The sequence below is a fragment of the Quercus suber genome, unplaced genomic scaffold (assembly GCF_002906115.3).
Source record: "Quercus suber isolate HL8 unplaced genomic scaffold, Cork oak 2.0 scaffold_99, whole genome shotgun sequence".
Classification (NCBI taxonomy): Eukaryota; Viridiplantae; Streptophyta; class Magnoliopsida; order Fagales; family Fagaceae; genus Quercus; species Quercus suber.
The window spans coordinates 1421266-1431488 of record NW_027069564.1 but is presented as its reverse complement, the minus strand read 5'-3'; the positions used below and the strand labels follow the sequence as shown (position 1 = coordinate 1431488).

The following is a 10223-nucleotide window of genomic DNA, read 5'->3' as shown; positions in this document are numbered from 1 at the left end:
CACTTCTTCTTCTTTTTTTTTTTTTTTTTTTTAATGGCTTGGAGAACAAAGAGGGAAGGTTCAAGACCCAAGAAATGGTGAGACAAGGTTCGAGGATCAAGGAGCTTGTCAAAATCCTCAATGGTCCTTGTGTAATTAGAAGCAGCCTTGACATGCCCTTTATACCTGCTTCTCAAATTTGGACGAGCTTTAGCTGTAAAACAAAAAGGGCTAGAACTAGGGATGGATGATAAAAAGATCTTTACTAAAAGGTTACTTGAAAAAGACAACACACCAAGTTTTAGGGTCTCCCATCTATGCTACAGCCTAGGAGCATCACCCTAAGGTCATTAGAAAAGCTCTCCTAACCGTTACTAGGCACAAAGAAGTATCTGGACTTCCAATAATGGAACAACGAGGGGAGATCGACGATGAGCATAGCTTTCCTATCTCAAGGTACAAGCTCATAATACCTAAATTCTTTTGACTCTTTTAAACGGTACATGTGAACAAACTCGTCTAGCCTAATCATATCCCTGTCAGTAACAATCATCCATATCTCCATACAACTAATGATGATCTGCCATGAGTTTGACATAAGTGCCTAGGAGCAATCCTTAGATGGTGAATAAGCTCCCTTATAAAAGGATGAACGGGGAATAAGTTCACTTAAGAATGCAGCCTCGTAGAAACACACCTCACAAAGAACAAGGCACGGGCTTTTTCACCTAAACAGGGGAGGCGAATCCTAGTCTCATTAGGAAATTGAAATCTATCTCTAAACCTAAAAAGGGTATCCCTGTCTAAGGAGCACTCTTCCTTGAAAGCATGTAAAGCCCTAGATTTCGTTTTTGAAGAAGAAGGTTTTAAGGACAAAGGTACGAAAATGACAGTATCAGCCTCCACCTCCATGGGGTTATCGCTAGATGACAAACCCATTTCTAACTCACTAGACCTCACTTCATGACCCCACTCCTAATTCCACCGACATTTCTTGAAGGGATTGGAACCAATCCAAGGACTGACATAACAAGGGGTACAAGTCAGCCAAAACCAATCCCAGAGTACTACACTTGGAGATGAAAAGCTCAACATGGGGACAACCACCACCAAAAGGCTCAAAGGAAGCCCCTAAACTAGCAAAGAAAAAGTGATAGAGGGAGAAAGGCACATATCCTCAGAATAATCAAACTTCAAAACACAGGAAAAGGAAAAAAAATTTAGGCAGAAGAAGAAAGGATCGTACTAGAGAAAAAGGAGCAAATCAGCCTAAGCTCAAAGAAGGGAAGAAATGTAGAAAAGGAGGAAATAGGGAAAGTGAAGAGGAAAAAAGAAAGAGAAAGGTTCATAAATGCCTCAAAAAAACTAAGGTATAGGAAAACCAAGAGCCTCATTGAGAAATGTGCCCATGTCCAACCTATCAATGCGTGACACATGGCCACAACGCGTGCAGCGCCATCACGTCATATTAAATGAGAAAGAAATAGAATCCCAGGAGCCACACTTAGCACAAGGCAACCCATCATACGTGTGTAATGACGATTACAGAATAGGGGTAAATAATGAACCAAGAAATTCCCATAGTCCAAGGAGGACATTGGATGACCAAAGCACCATGAAGGGAGCATTTAATGCTTGAGCCATTACACATAGATGAACTCGGAGACATGACCATTGGAGGATCTTCATATCACTTCATTAATCACCAAAGGCGTTACAGGGGCGGCATTTAAGCCACCATTGAAGGCCTCCAATGGCTAGAAAGGTAAAGGCCTATATAAACTACATCAAACCTAAAACAAAGGTACAAACCCACCATAATATTCTCAATTCTCAAAATTTTCTCTCTAATACATCTGACTTTGCCATTAGAGGCTCAATTGCTAGCACCACACCGGTGACCTTTATGATCCATTGCCAATCTTGTGCAGGGATATCAAGTTAATCCTCCACACTCTGTCTAGACGAACCTATCAACTGATAAATTTGGCTTCATTAGTACGTATTAGTGTTTTTGATAGAAACATCTAGAGTTCAAATCCCCAAACCCCAACTATCAATACAGTCTAAGTTACAACATATTCCAAATAAATGGTAGGGCTTCACACACCCATATTTGCATGGCTCAAAAGTTAGAAATTAAAGTAAAGCAAGCAAATTGTGTGGCTTCATTGTTCGAAAACTTAAAAGGAATGTTGTGCCACTCAATGTGTGTTAAAGATCATTAAGGAAGTAGGGTTGGAAGACGATTCATGAATTTAAACTTAAAAGACATAAAGATCGAAGAAACTCAATTAAAATATATTATGCTCTTATCTAATACTTCTAACTTATTTAAAATTATTTTAACTCTATCTAAAATTGCTTATTAGTTATAAACCATTTATTAAAATTCAATTTAAAACCACTCCCAATTCATTTAAAATTAATCTAAATTTTATTACAAAAATTTTTTTAGTTCAAATATAAATATCAATCTATATATACACTCATGAATAAATCAGTTTCATACTTTACCAAATAATTAATATCCATACAAAACATTTCGAGCGTGGAAACAACTATAAAAAAAAGACTATCTATAATAATATTAAACTTAGGTTATAATTTAAATATTCATTTATTTATATGTCTTTTTAAATGCATCCATTCTTATGCATGTGGTTATAAATTTGTATATACATGTGGTTATAAATTTGTGTTATTTGTTGTAGGAAGCATGAAAGCTAAAAATAGGACAAAAGTTAAACTAGAACCGTACAATCCCTTAGAGATAAAGATAAATTTAGCTAACTATTAGTTAAAATTTTCGTTGGTGTTGAGCTTCTGTATTGCATTATAAAAAGGTCAAACTAAACATTCTCTCATTCAATTACGACGGAACAAAGAACAAAATAGCTAAAGAAGTCAAATAGAAAATATGGGTTTGAGACTGAATATTGCAATGATATTAATGCTATTCTTGCTAAAATCCATTGGTAACGTCCAAGCCAGTATCTTTGATGTGAAACAGTATGGAGCAAAAGCTAATGCGGATATCACCCAGGTATAAATGCACAATGTGATTCAACTTAAGATATAAAATATGCTTACCAGAATTGATAGCTAAAATAACTTTTGTTATTAATTTTGTCTTTAGGCTTTGACAAAAGCTTGGAAAGCTGCATGCGCATCAACGGGTCAGAGTAAAGTTGTGGTTCCAGGAGGGACATTCATGTTGGGCGTAGTGCCTTTGGAAGGTCCTTGCAAGGGTCCTATAGAGCTTCAGGTTATAGGCACTTTACAGGCCCCAGAACAACAATCTGGGGATAGTTGGGTCAGTTTTAACCATGTCGACTTTTTTACTTTGTCGGGCAGTGGAACTTTTGACGGCCAAGGAAAAATCGCATGGGGTCAAAGTGAATGTTCCAAAAATAAGTACTGCAAGCAACTTACTATTGTGAGTTTATTTCAATCTTTCCCCGTACAATTCCCACCATTTTTAATAAGTATCAACTTTATCACACGCGTTCTTTGTGCTGAAATTTCCTCCAAATTGGCATGAAAGAATTTTTTCCAATCCATTACGAAGTTATTCGTAAATCAACATCTCTCTCTTGCTCTAGAGAGAGAGGTTGATTTACGAATAACCACGTATGCATGTATATATAATTAAAAGTATAAATTGTCATTTGAGTCGCCACATAATGGATTGAAGGAATTTTCTTCCTAACCAATTTGGATGCACACTCCATCTATTTTGAGAGTAGAATATTTTAGATTTCTTAATTTACTTTTTTTTTCCTAAATTAGTCTTATTGATAAATAACTTTCACTTATGTGATTGGTTATTTTTGAAAGCACAAAAAGTGGATATGAAATACTTCTATTTGTATAAAAAAGAACATAGATATATATTACTTAACAAGGAATGACACTAATTAATTTTGTGGGTTTTAATTTTTTCTGCCTTACAAAAATTGAACAGAATATAAGGTTCAACTTCATCACCAATGCAATCATCCGGGACATAATATCATTGGACAGCAAACAGTTCCACATTAATGTTTTGGGGTGCAAAAATGTTACATTCTAGCATGTGACCATAAAAGCACCGGAAACTAGTGTCAAGACTGATGGAATCCATATAGGGCGTTCAACAGGGATCCACATAATTGATACAAATATTGGAACCAGAGATGATTGTGTCTCGCTTGGTGATGGAAGCCGGGATATAACTGTTGAGAAAGTAAATTGTGGACCTGGCCACGGAATAAGCATAGGAAGTCTTGGAAAGTTCCCAAATGAAGAACCTGTGAGTGGTGTCAAAGTCATTGGTTGCACTCTTACGAATTGACTGGTGTGAGAATCAAAACATGGCCTGCTTCCCCGACTGGCTCTGCCTCTGATATGCATTTTGAGGACATTATCATGAATAATGTTGGCAATCCTATCATCATTGATCAAGTTTACTGCCCATGGAATCAGTGCCAAGCAAAGGTGATAACATTCATACTTGGAAGTTTGATGTTGCTAGAATTATTGTTCAAAGTAGAGAATTACTTAATACTAATTAATACCATTTTTTTTTATTGGTTTTAGATACCCTCTAGAATTAAGATCAGCAATGTTAGCTTCATAAACATTCGAGGCACATCTAAGTTTCAGGAGGCTGTCAAGCTTGTTTGTAGTAAGGGCGTGCCATGCGAAAAAGTGGAGCTTCGTGACATAGACCTCAAATACAACGGACATGACGGCTCTCCCACATACCACTGTATTAATGTCAAGCCCACGATTTCGGGCAAACAGAATCCTCCTGCTTGTACTGTCAAAGCTTAATCTAGTTTGAGCTTTTGAGTAAATATTAGTGCTTGTGTTCATATGTAGAACACGGTTTAGGAAGGCAGTTAAATTTTGGGTGAATGTAATTATTTTCTTTGTAAAGTGATTGTGTTCATAACTTCATATAGAGAACACAGTACAACTGAACATTTGTACAGGAAAAGTCAGTGAACTGCAACATTGTCAATATCAATAAGTAATAAAACAAAACCAGGTGTCATTTTCTCCCCTACCTTACCTTTCAACCAACTTAACTCAATGCAAAAAAAAATGAACGATCTAGTCAATCTCTTCTGAGGAGAAAATAATCTGAAGGCCCATTTTGCAAATAGAAGGCACAGGTAATATATCTATAATGTATTAGGGAATGCCCTTTTCTGTCAAAAGAAAAAAGGAAAATGAAGTCACCTTGAAGAGTGCAAGAAAGGACAATGATGAGGGAATTGAAAGAGTGAGCTGTTAGGATTAGTGCACTTAAATCCTATTGTATGATGCTATGTACGTTATTATGGATGACATTATGTATGACTTAATGTTGTGATTAATAAAGTTGTTTTATTGTTATCTAAAATAATGGTAACATGAATATGGGACATTATCATATAGTCCATGTGATGCATAGTATGTAATTTATGTGAAAAGTCACAAAAGATATAAATCACAAGTTTTTTGTAAACTCAGAATTTTAGTTCGTAGTTGATAGGCCAAAAAATGTATTGACCCTTATGATAAATTAATTGATTAATTTGCCAAGTTTATTAATTAATCAAATTAACATGCAAAGCGCGCGATAGCACAAATAAATCACCAATAACTAAAGTATGCAGCAGAAAATAAATTGACACGGTGATTTGTTTACGAATGGGGAAAACTTATACGGCAAAAACCCCACTGGGTGATTTTAAGGTCACCACTTCCGAGAATCCACTATTATCACAACAAGTGGTTATAAGTAAAGGAATCCCAGTACCTTATATCAACCTACATTTGAATTCTTACCCTAATACCCAATTGGACTTGTTCTATAGTGACAATATCTCCTTGTAATGCACGGCTCCCATTTGGTGACTAACCAACTGCGTGGATCTCAATACGTGAGTTCAATCACCAACTAGAGAAGGTTGTTGGCTGCAAAGTTCTTTAGTTCATCACACGATGAAGATCAAGAAGATGTTTGGTCACAAAACCCTACGGTGTACAAATACAGCAGCTTCTTCACAAGAAATATGAACTAGGGCAAATTTTGTCCCCAGTCACAATTTGCTTGAAGAAAACTTTGCTCAATACTTGTGCAACTTGTGTCGCCTTTGACAGCCTTTAAAATAATCCTTTTATGTGTCTAAAGTTGTGAGAAAAGAAAGCCCAAACATACAATCACGGATTGGATGAAAAACAGTCCTAAAAACCTGAACTTCTTAAACCTCGACACATACCATATCTGTTGAGCTACTGTCGAGCCATGGGCTGGAACAGTTCTTCAAGACTCGATAGATTACTAGCTGTCGAGCTTTAATGAACAACACTTTCTGCACTTGAATCTTAGACAGACTTGTATGGCTTTAATACTTGAACTTGAAACGAGATTTCTTGAAGCGTCAAACACATCCTATATCTACCCAAATACAAGTAAAGTACGTTTTGTCAAAGGATTAACCAATTACATAAAATAGTGACATATGTTCCTAACTTGTAAACTACATATGTCCTAACAATCTCCCCCTTTGTCAATTCGTGAGAAAATCACAACAAACAAATGAACATGTGAGAGAAGTCATAAATCATTCAACTTATATTCACTTGTTGAATACAATAAAATCTATCCTAACACAAATTCTTGAAAAAACTTTGCAAGAAGAGAGTTTATGGCAAGTAGACTTTGATAACTTGTATTTTTGAAACACTTTAAACAAAACTCATCAAGGCATCTTTGTGTGAAACAGAAATAGTAGATTGCATACAATATATAAGAAGCATGTGCATAAAGAGAGAAAAGAAATAACACATGTAAGGGTAGGTAAAAAAAAAACATACATCAATATATAAAGAATATACGTACAATTTATGTGAAAATGGTCACAAGACCTATGTAAACGATATAAATGTATCTAAAGTAGAAAGAAAAGAAAAAGATACATGAAATCCTCACTACATCCCTCAGTATCAACACTCTCCCTAACCAAAATCTCCTATACTAACTCTCCCCCTAACTATGACTACTCTCATACATTTTCCCCCTTTTTGTCACGAGTGACAAAGGGTAAGAATGTCAAGTAGACATCTCATCAGCACTAGAAGAACTAGCATCTCCATCATCCTCATCATTGGAAGCAATAGCATCATCATCATCATCCTCAAAAACCTCTAGAGAAGGTGGAGGAGAAGCAATGAAGCCACCCATGACCACTTGTCGTTGTGCAATACGACCCAAACAGGTGTTCACCTGACACAACTCATCATTGAAAGTGTCGAGGCAAGCATCCATGCATTGAAGCTGTGCCATGATGTCCTCGAGAGTCAAACCCCTAGTAAAAGAAGAAGAAGCGGATGTGGATGAAGCTGAAGGAGTGGGAGGAGCTGCTGACCCGAACTGCCTCGACCGAAACTGTGCCTTGCTCCATTTAACGGTAGCGGCATCTACAGCACCCATGACAGGAAAGTGATCGGACGTGGGAAAGGGAACGGAAAAATGGTGTAAAATCCTCATGATAGCCAAAGGGAAAATGAGCTTATTACAGGTCACTGAATCCCTATATACATCTTTGATAGAAAGAATGAATTGAGAAGGAAAATTTATACTAAGATGCTCAAGAAGGGAAAGCAAAAACCGAGCATGAAGCTCTGTGATAGAGTTATAGTAAGATAAGGGATGAAGTACAAAGGTCATAATGATGTTCAAAAATTGAGGGCCTTTAGTAAAGCCCGAACAATAAGTGAACTAACGCTTACCCTAGTTAGAAAGGTGCTCACAGAAAGCAGAAATAAGCTCACCTTTAGACACTGACCTAAGATAATCACAGCTAGGGTAGTCAAGATGCTCTACCCTAGGGTTATGAAGCACATCAGAGACAATCTTTGTTCTGACAACAATGTGCATACCCCGATTGCGAGTAGTAAAGAGAGGTACTAAAAATTCAAATCTATGCATGTTGGAGTAAAACGCCTGGATTAGCACAGATGGACATGTGATCGGGACGTCACACAGTGACTCCCATTCCCTATTGTGAATGATAGTGGGAAGGTCAGTGTCAGAAATGTCCAACAAGATGACTTGGAGTTCAGAATGAATGGCTTGTTGAGAAAAGTTCTTAAAGAAGTCCGATTTGACCTTCTCATCACGGAACCGAATGTGTGAGGGAGTAGGATTGGAAGAAGTGGATGCCCCAGAACGAAGAGGGTTCCGGGTTGGAGTAGATTTGCATTTAGGTCCTATAGAAGCAGACTAACGCAAATAGAAGAGAGAGAGAGAGAGAGAGAGAGAGAGACAATAAAAAAGTCACAAAAATAGTTCAAACATATCAAAATATATTGAAAAAAAGGAACATATACATGGGAATGGGAATGCATGAACATGTGACATGCAATAAAAAAAAACATCATGGGCTCAGCTTAATCCAAACCTACCAGCACACAATCAATTTAACATATATAATACACATCTAAATGCATGAAAATATAGTTATAATGCACATGAAATGCAATGCATGAAGTTTTTAAGATCAAATCTTCAAAACCTATCCCAAATTTTTTACGAAAACCTCTTGGATTTTGAAAAACCCCAAAATTTTCAAAAATCCCAAAAACTTAGGTTAAAAATCATGAAATGCATGCATATGAGGGATTAAGACACTTACCAAGTGAAGAGAAACTTGATTAAGGCCGAAAATCTCTTAGGAATGAGGTTTGGAGAGAGAAAAGTTTGTTTGGAAAGTGAAACAATTGAGAGCAATCGAGAGAGATCAAGAAAATGATGTCCGAATTGCATTGACCCTATTTATACAAGTTCAGTAATTCTCGACAAAACGAGAGGTGTCGAGCTTTAAATAGGTCGACAGATGCAGCTACTGAGCAGGTGTCCAAAGCAAAAGGAAGCTCGATGGATTGAGGATTTGTCGAGGAGCTATCGAGGGGAGAAAAACTTTCTCGATCGGTCCACCTAGCTATCGAGAGGTATTGAGATTTCGTTAAAAGGCAGCTGAAGATGTCGATAGATAAGCCAAGTATCGAGAGGTGTCGAAGAGGTGTCGAGATTGCTTAAAAACAATTTTTCAAAGAAGAGAAAAACACAAATATGAATGCAATCAAACATGCAACTCAACCAAGGATCCAAACATCATTTTGAACTCTCAAAATCATCTTTCAATGATAAAAAATTTAAGCACATAGATCCCAAAAACACACACACAGACATACTAAACAAGTTTAACCAATTTTATATTTCTAAAACAAGTCAAGACAGTTTAGTGAGCATACATTAACACGTGTAAACCTTGCGATGGCCAAATCATATTGTACCTACATATGTATCAAGAGTAGTAAAGAATATTGCATGCTGTGTGTGAAAAACATCACAAGATTGCATAAGTGTATACATGTTATGATGATTTGAGATATGAGAAAATCACTTTAACTCACACACAATCATAACTGTTTGATAGGGATTATCGCCTTCAAGGTACATCCTATAACTCCCACATCTCCTAGAATACATGCTTGCAATCATATATAAAGCATTTTGATCTATTTGCTTTTTATTTTTCTTTGCATATTTTTCTTTTTAAGCAAATCATGCATAGGCATATAAGAGAAAGAAAAGAAATACCTAATGATGTTAAGCATTTGACATTCCAATTTGCTATGCTGAAGCATACAAATGTCATTGACATTACACTTTTGCTATGCCAAAACATACAGATGTTATTTCATGATTAGCAGGCAATAGTGATGAGATGATTATTTATATCTTTTTCTTAGGATTTTCTAGTTCTTCTCGTGATTTTCTAGTTTTTCTCGTTAAAAAGAGTGAAATGAGTGTTACGTACAAGAGATTACTTAATTTTACTTATCACAAACAAGAGCCACAAAGCTCACTTGCTTAGTTGTTCATAGAGATGCTCATCTAAGCTATAAGAGATACAAAGTTTAGAAAACTTTGTTTCAATGGCCATCTAAGGTACACAAGTACCAATGTACACAAACAAATACTGTTTTTGTATTTTTCAAAATTTCAATTTTTTTTATATGAAAAACAAAACAAAGCAAAACTGAAAACAAAACCAAACAAAAATATGTTAAATAAAATAAAGAAAAGTATCAAACTAGATGCAAATGCATGAGGAGGAAGGAGGAGAAAAAGAGATCAATCCATGGAGATGACATCGATGTTTTAACAAAGGAATTCAAAACGTTTGCTATCAATAGGTTTG

The 10223-nt window shown here is 36.2% G+C and overlaps 1 pseudogene; it reads left to right on the top strand.

Moving 5' to 3' along the window:
- Positions 1-2866: 2866 nt before the first annotated feature.
- On the top strand, positions 2867-4997 carry LOC111992227 (exopolygalacturonase-like; annotated as a pseudogene).
- The last annotated feature ends 5226 nt before the right edge of the window (positions 4998-10223 follow it).